General features: G+C 41.0%; 2 protein-coding genes and 1 long non-coding RNA gene across 7 annotated transcripts in view; 1 reads left to right on the forward strand and 2 right to left on the reverse strand.

Moving 5' to 3' along the window:
• Window positions 1-1,482, reverse strand: part of lima1a (LIM domain and actin binding 1a) — a 137,095-nt gene extending 135,613 nt beyond the window's left edge. For both annotated transcript variants that reach the window (XM_059955841.1, XM_059955840.1), the window contains exon 1: window positions 1,327-1,482. The gene's annotated coding sequence lies outside the window, so the exon portion shown is untranslated. The remainder of the gene's footprint in view (window positions 1-1,326) is intronic.
• A 248-nt stretch (window positions 1,483-1,730) lies between these two features.
• The window catches only part of LOC132384604 (cysteine/serine-rich nuclear protein 2-like), a 95,516-nt gene continuing 85,036 nt past the window's right edge, over window positions 1,731-12,210 (forward strand). For all 4 annotated transcript variants that reach the window (XM_059955845.1, XM_059955847.1, XM_059955848.1 and 1 more), the window contains exon 1: window positions 1,731-1,906. The gene's annotated coding sequence lies outside the window, so the exon portion shown is untranslated. The remainder of the gene's footprint in view (window positions 1,907-12,210) is intronic.
• Window positions 4,178-8,293, reverse strand: LOC132384449 (uncharacterized). Its single transcript, XR_009508901.1, has 3 exons — window positions 8,255-8,293; window positions 5,822-5,895; window positions 4,178-4,312 (listed from the first exon to the last, which is right to left on the reverse strand). It is a non-coding gene; the product is annotated as an uncharacterized LOC132384449 (long non-coding RNA).

The raw sequence follows: 12,210 nt of genomic DNA on the forward strand, positions 1-12,210 counted from the left end.
GCCAATGGGAAATACCAGTTTGGAGTTAGAACTTGTAAAGATGTTTTTATACCCAGTTTAGAGCAACTAACCTGCTGTCTGTCCATTACACCATATGACTCAAATGACTTTCAAACCATTTCCTCAGGGGGGAATACTAACTTGCTCTCCTTTTTAAATCATTATTAATCAGCATTCTTTTAACCTCTTTCATCCACTGACCAATCAAAAGAAATATCAATAAAGAAAACTATTTCCTCAATATTACATGGCATTTTATCTAAAAAAAACCTCAAAATTAATTGATTCAAATTACTTAGCAAATGCCTCAACTCTTTTCTACTGGTTCTTCCAGAAACATTCATTGCAGCAAAAATTTCATTCCAAAATGTTCTCACTGAACAGTCCCACAGAAAGACACACTAAATATAAACTCAATTACATGTACAAAAGTTCTTGATCATTATCAAGAGATCAGGTGAACAGTGGCGCTATGCTCAGCTAAATACCCTTCCAGTTACCAAGCAGAGACAGTACATATATACTGCAAGTCTTCCATGGAGGAAAACTATTAAATTTTAAAAGACACATCTGAAGTCTTAATTAACTCACTGTACACAATGTCAATACAAGCATAGAGGCAAAAGCCAGCAACTTTCTAATTAAGGACATTAGATTTTAGCTGGATGCTTTACATTCAAATAATTTCTTCAAACACATTTCAACCGACGTCCACAATTCAGTACTACATGTAGACTACTTCTCTCAATAGTCATTACCAGCTCCGCATCATCAAGAAAAAAATTATATAGAAATAAGAACGTATACATTATAAGTAATCAACGATTAGATGGAGCCACAGAACAGCAGTTTTAAAATATAATTGTCGCACAAAATACAGTATATCAAGAAAATGAACATCAGTAAACTCTTAAGCAAACTTTCATTTTAATTTGGAAATTACCCATTGAGTCCTTCGAATTACTAAGGTAGAATTCCGAGAGAAACATAGACTCTGGAAGTAATCATTGAGATTAAAAGGACTGAATAACCTAATGTGGTGGTACAGAAGAACTCACTTCAACAAGTGGATAAGTGTTCAAATACAGCACTGAGAAAAAAGTGAGATAACTTCAGTTAATTAAATATAGAAAAACCAAAACGCGATTTCAGATTTTTAAAAAGTCATTCATCAGTAAAGATCCCAAGAAACACACAGTAAGTATAATTTTAACCGCAAGCCCAGAGAACGCCTTGACCTTCTTTACCGTCTCGGTCCGGCCAAGTTTTGACACCTATATTTCCCCAACATCACACACTTTTTGGTCATATTTATTTTCTCTTCACCTGTTCGGATATTCTTCCTCTGATTATTTTCCAAATGTCAAGCGAAAATGAACTATTCCGACAAACGATCTCTCTCTCTCTCTCACGCACAGCTCGACGAACGCACCTGCCGCCTCTGCGCTGTTCTAATTTCCCAGACTGACGGCGCTGCCTCGAGTTCTGAAGCCACGCACCAGCAAATGACCTCAGCGCGCCTCAGTTAAGGCTCCGTCATCCTTGCGAGTCCTCCGGTCTGCAGAGGGCGCTTGAGTTTAAACGACGTTGATCAAATGGGATAAGGTTGAAGCCCGTTTTAATGAGTACTCCCGCTGGTCCTCCGAGTTTGAAAAGAGCGTTGGAGTCGCAGTTGGCTTGCGATCGTTCGGTCCCTGAAGTCAAACAGTACCCCCTAGAGGATTGGGATATTTTTAGTGTTTAGTGGATATATGCCGTCCACTGGGTGTAGTCGCATTACCACGCTTTCTTGTAAAATTATGGAATGGTCGAGATTGAGGGTCACAGAGGGAGAACATTCGACCCTTGATATCAACCGCAGGCCGCTTCATCCCATTACCCAGATCTCATTCTAAGTTACAGCACAGTAAGTGTTCAAGTTTATCATTGTCATGGGCATGCATACCCTGGGTATAAATGCCATGAAAATTATCTTTTTGCAGCAACAGTACAGTTCATCCAGGGGCATTATAAATATGATGAGAGGGTTCTATCGCACTTTAAAACAGGGAGTTCCAGGATCTCACCAGTATCTTGGTGAAAATATTTTTCCTCTAAATACTTTAAATATTTCTGGTCAACACTAGTATCATATTGAATGGCAGAGACCCCTAACCAAGGAAACACTTCATTGGTAACATTCAGTAAAGATTCATATGGAAAAAAAAGTCTTAAAGTGAAAAAAAACTTTCAAAGTAACTGAAAGATACTCAATTGACAAATAAATAAGACTAACAGCTACTCCAGGCTCAAAATCATTCCCATGATTTTTGGCCTCTGTTAATGTTAACTGCAACCATGGTAAATACACCAAATCATTAAGTGGCCATATTGTTCCAGAGTTAAGTTACTTTGTAGAATCAAAATTTGATCTGACAAAATAATTCTGGTAAAATGGCGGTGCACTTGGACGCAGCGGCCACTGGGTCCAGTCAAAGGTGTAGTTGTTCATCTTGTTTGTCTTTTTTACAATCGCAAGACACTGCTGGATACTAAGAACATCAAGTACTGCAGAACTATCCCATCAGTGAGTTGCTCTGCAGCGATGGGGCTGAACTTAATATGTACTGCTGTTGTGTTGTCACCTGGACTTGTTGTCCAACAGTACGTTGGATGGTGTACAGTCAGAAAAAAAGTGCGAGTGATTGTCTTGGATGTTTTTATTGTGGTCACAAGATCCTGTTGGACATTAGTAACTGCAAGTCCAGTTTATGGATTCATTGGTAAGACCAATGGCAGAGGAGTTGCGTTGCTTCAGTTATGGCGAGGACTAGGCCTAGGCCTTGGGGTAGTGACTTGCAGTCACCCAGGGGAGGAGACACCGAGGCAGTACAGGAGAGGCCTTTGTGGCATGTTGGAATCCATTATAGCTTGGGGGTTGGCCCTCCTGATGGTGCTGCCCTCTGGTGCTTGCACAGTGGTAGAACAGACTGGACACTCAGGGACTTGGGCTATACTTTTTTTTCTTTGTAACTGTATGCTTTTCTGAAATTGTACCCATATGTGTTAGTTGTGCTATGTGCTGTTGGTAATGCGTTTTGGCCCTGGAGGAACGCTGTTTTGTTTGGCTATATTCAAATATGGTTGAATGATAACTAAACTTGAATTTCAACTTAAACTTGAAATAAAATGGGAATAGTGTATGGTTAAAGAAAATGGGTTTTTGATGGTTGGCAGATTCAGTGGGTTGAAGGGCTTGTTTCCATGTGGTATGACTCTATGAAACAATATTGACTGATTAAAATCCCAAAATTCTGATCAGTCATTGTCTCCAAGTTCCAAACTATATTAATAAAAATCTTCACACTTAATACTCTCACGCCAAAGTGGCAATTGTGTACTCAGAAGCAAATTACAAAAAGATCAGATTCCAGAGTTATCTCTGCAGTATTATGCTCGATAGTTGTAGAGCTGAAATGATTTGACTCCTTGCACACTGGGATCAAATATGAGAGCTTCGTCCTAAGGAAAGCAGGAAAACAGATATTATTAGACATCACTGATGGCTGCAAATCTTATTGAATTTGAGAAAGATTGGCACGATGGCACAGGTAGTGGAGCTTCTGCCTCACAGCTCTGGCAATCCAGGTTCAATCCCAGGTGCTGTCTGTTTGAGGTTTTTAGATTCTCCCCGTGACAAATGGATTTCCTTTGTGTGCTGTGGTTTCCAACCACATCCCAAACATATATTTTGTAGATTAATTGGCCATTGTAAATTGTCTCGCGCGGTAGAGTCTGAAGGAAGTCTGAGGAGAATAAAATGGGATTAGTGTAGGGCCTTGTGCCTATTCAACCAACATAAAATGATGGAATGGAGACCAAGTTTGCAGATCAATTCATTAATTGGTTGAATTATTTCTTCAAGCATCACCGGAATCTGCCAGGAACAGATAATAAGCTCCCTCATGTGCAATGGGGGACCCATTGCTTGGTGTAAACAAAGCTGGATTGCAATTGACCGAAAAGACACTAAGATAGCACTCTAACATCATAATTGTTACTAGTTATGGCTGTGAAAAACTGAAATCTGTTGGTTATTTAGGTTTTATTGAAATAAGAAAGACATTACAAAAAAAGAACCAAAAGCATAACACTTATGATGAAGTTCAGCTGTGATTGCAGCAAAAACTTTACCTCCGCCGAAGGAAAATAAATTTGCTTGAAGATGTGTCAATTGCAAAGGCCATATTTTTGTCCAAGAGCAAATGTGTGAATGGCCTCTCCTACAATACTTATCTATGTATTCATCACTATTTGTCGAAAAGAATTCTTTCTGGTGAAGAAAATATTGATGAAAATACATTTAAACAACATTGTAAGAGTTAAAATTCTAGCTAAATTCAACTAGTTAAACTAAAAAAAAACAGGAGTAAGTCTCATTGATGTTAGTCACACACAACTACAGGTTGTCATAAAAATCCATCTGGCTTTTGAGGAGGAAATCTGTCATCGTTACCTGGTCTGCTTTGTATGAGACTTCAGAACCACCAATGTGGTTGACTCTTAATAGACTTCTTGGTTCATGGGCAATTCGGGATGGACAATAAATGATGACATTGCAAGTGACCCCCACATCCCATAAGCAAATTAAAATATTTGCAAATTAAAAAAGAGCAAGAAATAGTTCCAGATTTAAGAAAGTAATATCAGCTAAGTGCTTGAAGATACACCAGGGCAGGATGAAATGTTTGAAGGAGACAAGACTGGGACCTCGCATTGACCAGTATACCTTGAGGGAAAGGATGAGTAAGTCAAATGAAGTTCAGCGACAGGATGGAACCCAAAGTCCGCAGAGCATCAGTAACCCAGGCACAGTCTCAGAAGAGCACGTCAACACTACAGACCACTGCTCACAGGAAAGACAAGGCCAGTCAGCAGAAAAGAAGTTGCAGGTGAAAAAGCAATGTGTGAAATGGCCGAAAACCTGTAACAAGAAAGAGTGGGCAACGGTCAACGAGGATCCATGCAGACTCCTCAGTGAACTAAAGGGCACAGTTGGGAAGAGAACTGAGAGGATGGGCAACCTCATATACAACTATGGAACAGAAAGATTTGGAGTGGCAAAAATAATTAAGACAAAGCTGTCTGCACAGCCCAAATCAAGAAGGCAAAAGGAGATAGAGAGTGTCGTTAAGAAGACATAGCAACTGAAGAAACAGTGGAGAAGATCAACCACGGAGGAAAGAGAGGGAATCAGCATCCTGCAGACAGAACTAAAGGCACAACGGTCAACTCTAAGGAGAGCAGAAAACCTCAGGCTTCAAAGAAAGAACACACTTGGACATGATTCTATAAGGACCACTACAAGATCATGAAAAGCATTTTCACAAAGCAGAAGAATGGAACCGCTAAGATGTCAAAGGAAGAGTTGGAAGATCATCCGAAGCTGAGATACTCAAACAGCTGGAGAGCTGAACACATCTCAATACCTTCAGATATGCCAGCCATCCACCCTCTACATCAGCAATTTGACATCAGTTCCTCCAGATACAGTGAGATAATAAAAGTAGAAAAGCGGGCAAGGGCTGTTTCAGCACCAGGGCCAAATGGAGTTCCGTAGAAACTCTACAAAAATGCACCAAGAGTCCTGAACCTCTTATGGAAACAGATGAAGGAGGACTGGAAGAATAAGCTTATTACTTGAGCATGCTAGTGGGCAGGAGGAATTCTAATTACTAAAGAAAAAGATTCCTCAGATATTGGACAGTTTCAGTAAATAAATCTATTAAATGTTGAAGGGAAAATATTTTTCAGTGTCATAGTACAAAGGATGTCTACTTACCTGGAGAAGAACAACTTCATCAACTTCAGCGTTGGTATGATGTAAACCTCAGTGATACAAATCAAGTGAAACTGCTGAGAGAAGAAATCATCAAAGGGCTTAAAGCCATGGATAACAACTTGCTGCCAGGAAACCTCAAGCTGTGGGGCCTTCAGTTTGGATTGCTCCCTCAGGTGTTGTAACCACTGACTCTGTATGAAGTCCTCATCACTCATGTTGAAAAGTTGGAGAGGACAGTTAGTTCTTTCATTAAGAAGTGGATGGGCCTACCAAGATCGCTAAGTAACATCTACCTGTATGGAAGAGGAGCTCTGGAGTTGTCTGTCACAGGGCTGACTGAAGAGTTCAAGTGTGCCAAGGTGAGGTTTGAGATGACTCTCTTGGAACCTGTGACAGAGTTGTCCATGATACTGAACCCAGGACCCTAACAGGGAGAAAGTGGTGTCCAGCAGGGTCAATAAAACAGGCAAAAGCAGCACTCAGGTTCGCAGACATGGTGGGTCAGGTGCAATCTGAAAGAGGGGGGCCTTGGTACAGGCTTAATTAGACCCATTTGGCAAAAGGCAACAACACAAAAGCAAAGGCGAGCTATGGTGGTGGAGGAGGTACAGCGACAGGTGGAGCAGATGAGGTATGCAAGGGCAGTGTTTCAGGCAAAACAGTGACTGAACAAGGTGGGAAAACATTGGGAAAAGAAAATTCAGCTGGAAAGACTAATGGGAAAAGGAAGGAAGAAAGATTAGGTTCCTTATAAGAGCTGTTTATGACTCCCAAAAATCTGAACCAGTGGCTCAGTGAAGACCCAGCTTGTCCAGTCTGTGGAAGAACAGCAAACCTCAGGCACATCCTCTCATCTTGCAAAGTAAGCCTCACTCAAGGAAGCTACCAGGTCCTCAGATGCTTGTCACCCAATGTGAAGAAGCAAAGGCTGAATAACAACTCCAAGCCCCATATGACTGGAAGAACCACCATCTCCTTTGTCCAGCAAGGGCAGACAGTGCTACCCTCAGTGACATGGTTGGTGTCAGGCATACTGGAGCCTGCTCCTGACTGGAACATGGCTGTTGACCTTGATAAAAGGCTAATATTTGTCCCAGAGATAGCCACTACCACCCTCAGACCAGATTTGGTCTTGTGGTCCAGCATTCTGGAGGTTGTAGTAATCTCAGAGCTCACGGTGCCCTGGGCAGATGCAGTCTGCGAGGCGTACGAGTGGAAACATGTAAGATACGCTGAGCTGGCCACAGATGCCAAGCAGCGTGGATGGAAGGTGCAGATTTTCCCAGTAGATGTTAGCTGTAGAGGATATGTGGCTACTTTCATGGTCAGATTGCTGAAGGGATTGGGAGTCTGAGACCAGGGCCAGCGGCAAGCTATAAAGAACCTTCGGAGGTAGCCAAGTGAAGCAGCTGCTGGTTATGGATGAAGAGGAGCAATGGCAGCTGGGCCCTAAAATGACCCATGGGTGGCTAGATGTGAAGGGGGTGCATCTGGGATGCCGGGTCGCATTGTTGAGTCTTCTGGAGATGTAGTGGGCTTAAATTGACTTAACATCCGGGGGGGGGGGGGGTTGCACACATGATGACCCCTGGGAAGCATCTGCCACCCACCAAACCCCACCTCAAGATCTCTATGCTATGACCCAAGTTAAGATCTGCTTATCAAAGGGATTGAAATATCTAGTCCTATGAGGACTTCTAGCACCCAGGCCATGCCCTTTTCTCACTGTTACCATCAGGTAGGAAGTACAGAAGCCTGAAGGCACACACTCAGAGATTCAGGAACAGCTTCTTCCCCTCTGCCATCCAATTCCTAAATGGACATTGAAGCTTTGGACACTACCTCTCTTTTTTTTAATATACAGTATTTCTGTTTTTGCACATTTTAAAAATCTATTCAATATACGTAATTGATTTACTTGTTTATTTATTATTATGTTTTATTTTTTTTATTATTTTTTTCTCTCTTTGCTAGATTACGTATTGCATTGAACTGCTGCTGCTAAGTTAACAAATTTCACGTCACATGCTGGTGATAATAAACCTGATTCTGATTCTGATTCAAACTCTGACAATTTAGTGGGTTTAATTGCCCTACTGTATCCAACTCTGTATCAAACTGACACTCAATGCTAAGATTAATGCTTAATTTCCCCAATAACAGTTAATTTGCTTCAGGAAGATCAAGTGGACTTTGTGCCCACTTAACTGCTATGAAACAAGTGTAGTACATTTGTCAAGTTGATCCACCACTGATTCATCTATTGCATAAGCTTCTCCATATCTCCTTGAAGTCTATTACTATCCTCCTCAAAATTCACTATGCCTCTGACCCTAACCCTACACCTGAGCATCTGTGTTGAGACTTGCTCATAAAAGTACGAGACAGTGAACAGAATCTGGAGCATAACAGATACCAGACTGGAACTCTTACCCATCCATTGTCACTAATTTAGGAGGCGCTGGAAACAAAATTGGGCTAACAGGGTCCTTCTTGGCAATTGGAACACTTCCATCCACAATATTTGTTGACCATAAATGGGAGTTCCTGACAAAGCACAAGAGGTTTTATTAATGGAGTTATTAATGTAGCTATGAGTATGTTCAGGAATAAAATTAAAACCTTTCCTGAATCATACCCAATCACAGCTAATCCAAACCTTGACACAAAACAATTTGTTTAATCACCTTTTTTCAAAGCCTCCTCTGTATATATAGTCAGGTCTTTATGGGCTCAGATCAGGGAAATATCTCTATTCAGAGATAAGGGAATGTAAAAGGGACAGGATTTGGCCCCTTGAGCCCACTCCTCCATCCTACAGCATTGTGGCTGATAATCCAATTTCACTCTTTCAAACTTTTCCCACATCACACATGATAGTGGCCACAGCTGGATCTAGCTTTCCCTCTGGGTATTATCCCTTACAATATCTTTGCCTGGCAATTATATATCAGACAAAGGTACTCTGATACTCTCGTTGAGGAAATTAAAATAGGGAAATGAGCTATTTGAGTTTGGGTGCATAAATGATTGGGGCAATGTTTATCACTGGGCCATCATCTGGTGCATCGACAACTAATGTGTAGGAGTTGAATTAATGGGCACTGGTGGTCACATCTTCCTTTCCAAATCTTGGCAGATCACATTAACATATCATAATGATATGATCCACTTTATTCACAATTGCCAACAGATATCTCAAAGTACCCTAATGGTCCCACCTTTGTCTACAAAGAATACGTTGGTTTAATCAGTTAAAATTCCTTAAAGTTTAAATGCTGAGCTCCTACCTCATTCTAAGTAAAGTAGATGGCATACCATTGCCTTGACCATGGGTACAACATGATCTCTCAGATGCCACTGCTAACATTGGCTGGCAAAGGGACCGAAAATGCTTCTGTGTCTTTGTGTCTACTGGTCTGGTAGCCAGCAATGGATTGAGCAACAGCAAGCCTGTGTGGTGTTTAAGCTTAAAAAAAAATACAAACACATTGATAATGTATTCTTTTTATGTTGTGTCCTTTCAAATCTGCTGAGGTACAATTTCTCACCTGAGCAAAACACGTTTCAAATAGTCAGCAGGTCATTTGTGGCGAGAGCTGAAGTGTACACAAGGAAACAGATGTGCTTGTCCTTAATGGTTCAGGATAAACATGTGCATGCATATCCATAACTTGACATTATACACATATTTAAAACTATTATTGGATCTCATCTCCTGAGATAGCCAAATCTTTCAGATTGATGACCTTGCATCAGAATTTCTCTGTAAACACAAAATACTCTGCAGATGCTGGGGTCAAAGCAACACATACAACACGCTGGAGCACCTCAGCAGGTCGGGCAGCATCCATGGAAATGAGCAGTCAACATTTCGGGCTGAGACCTGACAAAGGGTCTCGGGCTGAAACGTTGACTGCTGGTTTCCATGGATGCTACAGAATTTCTCTATATCTTGAAACTTGTCTATCTTATACTTTTCGCAGTTGTGATAAACGGTCATTGACCCAAAACAATGTTTCTCATTCCACTGATGCAGCCTGACCTGAGTATTTTCAGTATCCTGTCTTTATTCTAAATGTACATCCAGAAATCTGCACCTACCTGATTGAACAAGTTGATTATTTGATTTAAGTGCCTTTGGCGATTCTGGCATATCAGTCGCTGTCTTGTGTCCCAGTGCTGTATTGTAGATATTAGACGTGCTTTGAGTCTGCTGGCAAATCTGTACAGATTCTCAGGAACCTCTTTATCTTTATTGCTGAGATCTAATATCCTGCTGTTCAAATATTTTCTTGAGAGAAATAATTATATAAAAAGGTGATTAATAAACCTGGCCTCTTGCTTTAGGTGTTTCTCTGCCACTATATTCTGATCGATCTGTTTCATAGCTTAAATTACAGGCCTAACTGAGTACCCCAGCTTTTCCCTGAAGACTGACTGTTCTGGAATGCACTGGCTCAAGAAAAGCACTCATTTGAAAAGCCCAGTGTACTGTAATAACACTTCTCAAACCTCTGACACCTTGAAGGATGAGGGCAGTGAGCACAGGAAACACCACCACCTGCAGGTTCCTGTCCAAATAACACACCATCCTTCCTTTGAAACATGCCACCTGTGTTCAAGAAAGTGGCTCACTCCCAACATCCTAAGCTCTGTGAGGGACAGACAGTAAATGCTGGCTTTGAACAATATCTAGATCCTGAAAAATGAATGCAAAACATTTTTTCGCAGGAGATGCCACCAACATTAGTCCAGAAATCCTTTCCCAGGCTCATGTTGCCACAACTCTTGAGACCAATAATTCAGATAGTTTTCTACTCGCATTGCCTTTAGTACTATCATGCAGGGTATCAGAAATGAAAGTAATCCTATTGCTCTGCACTCATAAACCCCAAGTAAGGGTCTCTGGGTGGCAACGGGTTCCCCTTCTGATGTTACAGTCTGCTGGACTCATTGGGATTTGCTTGGGCTGAGGAACCAAACATGATAGTTTGCTGATCTGCATAGGGGTACAATATGAGCATCTAGCCCTTCAAAGCTGCTCAACTCCTCACCAACACAGTCTTATATGCTGACCCTTTTATCTTGAGAACACTGTCTTTTGGTCTAGTTACTCCAATGTGAAGAACCATCCTCTCAGTATCTATCCTGTCAATGCCTTGTTGAATTTTGTTTGTCTCAATTAGATCATCTCTCATTCTTCTGAACTCCAGTGATTACAAGCCTATTTTACTCAACCTCCCCTTATAAAACAGATTTATTACCAGTAATATCATGTATCAGAACCGCACAGACCAATAAAGCCTTATGATTGATTCTTCAATTTTAGGCATTGGATTACAACAAGTGGTGACTGCAAGCAGAGAAGGGAATAAAACACAGACTGGATCCTAGCTCCTGATCTTAAACAATGATATGTGGGCAGAGCTGAATTTCCTTTGACCGTGATTCATTGTCAAATAGCCCATAGACACCCAAGCTTGTCAGTGCTAGCTTAGTGCCTGAAAAAACTGTCCAACTACTATCATATCCAATGGAAGATACACCTGGACAATAAAGGATGTTGATCCAGTGGAGCCACATCTGAGTGTAGGTCACCTTGTTTAGGAAGGGGAAAATATTTGTGGGACCTCACTTCTCAAAATTTTTTTTTCATGGGATGTGAGTGTTGCCTGCAAGACCAACATTTAATGCCCATTGCCAATTCTCATTTGACTGATTGGTTTATTAAATCATTTCAGGACAGTTCAGAGTTAACCACATTAATTGGATCTGGAGTCACATATTGGCCGGTCCAAGAAAGGATGGCAAATTTCCTTTGCTATTGAATGAGACGTGTCTTTACAACAATCCTCTGGTTTAGTGATTACCATTACTGGTAGATTTATTTACTTATCTCAATTTAAATTCTCAGTTGATCTGGTGGAACCCTAGCTCACAGCTCAGATTATTAGTCCAGGTTTTTGAATACTAGCACGGTAACATCAGCATTATGCATATTATGCATCTATGTAGCACACCTTGTTGTGTATGCCAGGTATAATCCAACAACATTTCATTGCTGTTGTGTGGTTCAAAAATGGACAGCTCTGTGAGAATACCATCCCTTGTCAGTTCTCTGAAGGAAATGTTGTTTACCTTGGATACTTCCAGGACAGGCTTTTGCCCCTCTGGTTTTCTAAAGGGAATATTTTTCCCCAGACAGTCCTTTGTTCTGCATCTCTATCATGCCCATCAACAAGAATATTTTACGGCATACTCTCACTAACAACCATGAGATGTACAGTACTATACAAAAGGTTTAGGCATGTATATATAGCTAGGGTCCCTAAGACTTTTGCACAGTACTGTATTTGTTAATGTGGAGCAGAGCGCGTTTGTAAATC

The sequence above is a fragment of the Hypanus sabinus genome, chromosome X1 (genome assembly GCF_030144855.1).
Source record: "Hypanus sabinus isolate sHypSab1 chromosome X1, sHypSab1.hap1, whole genome shotgun sequence".
In the NCBI taxonomy this organism is placed as follows: domain Eukaryota; kingdom Metazoa; phylum Chordata; class Chondrichthyes; order Myliobatiformes; family Dasyatidae; genus Hypanus; species Hypanus sabinus.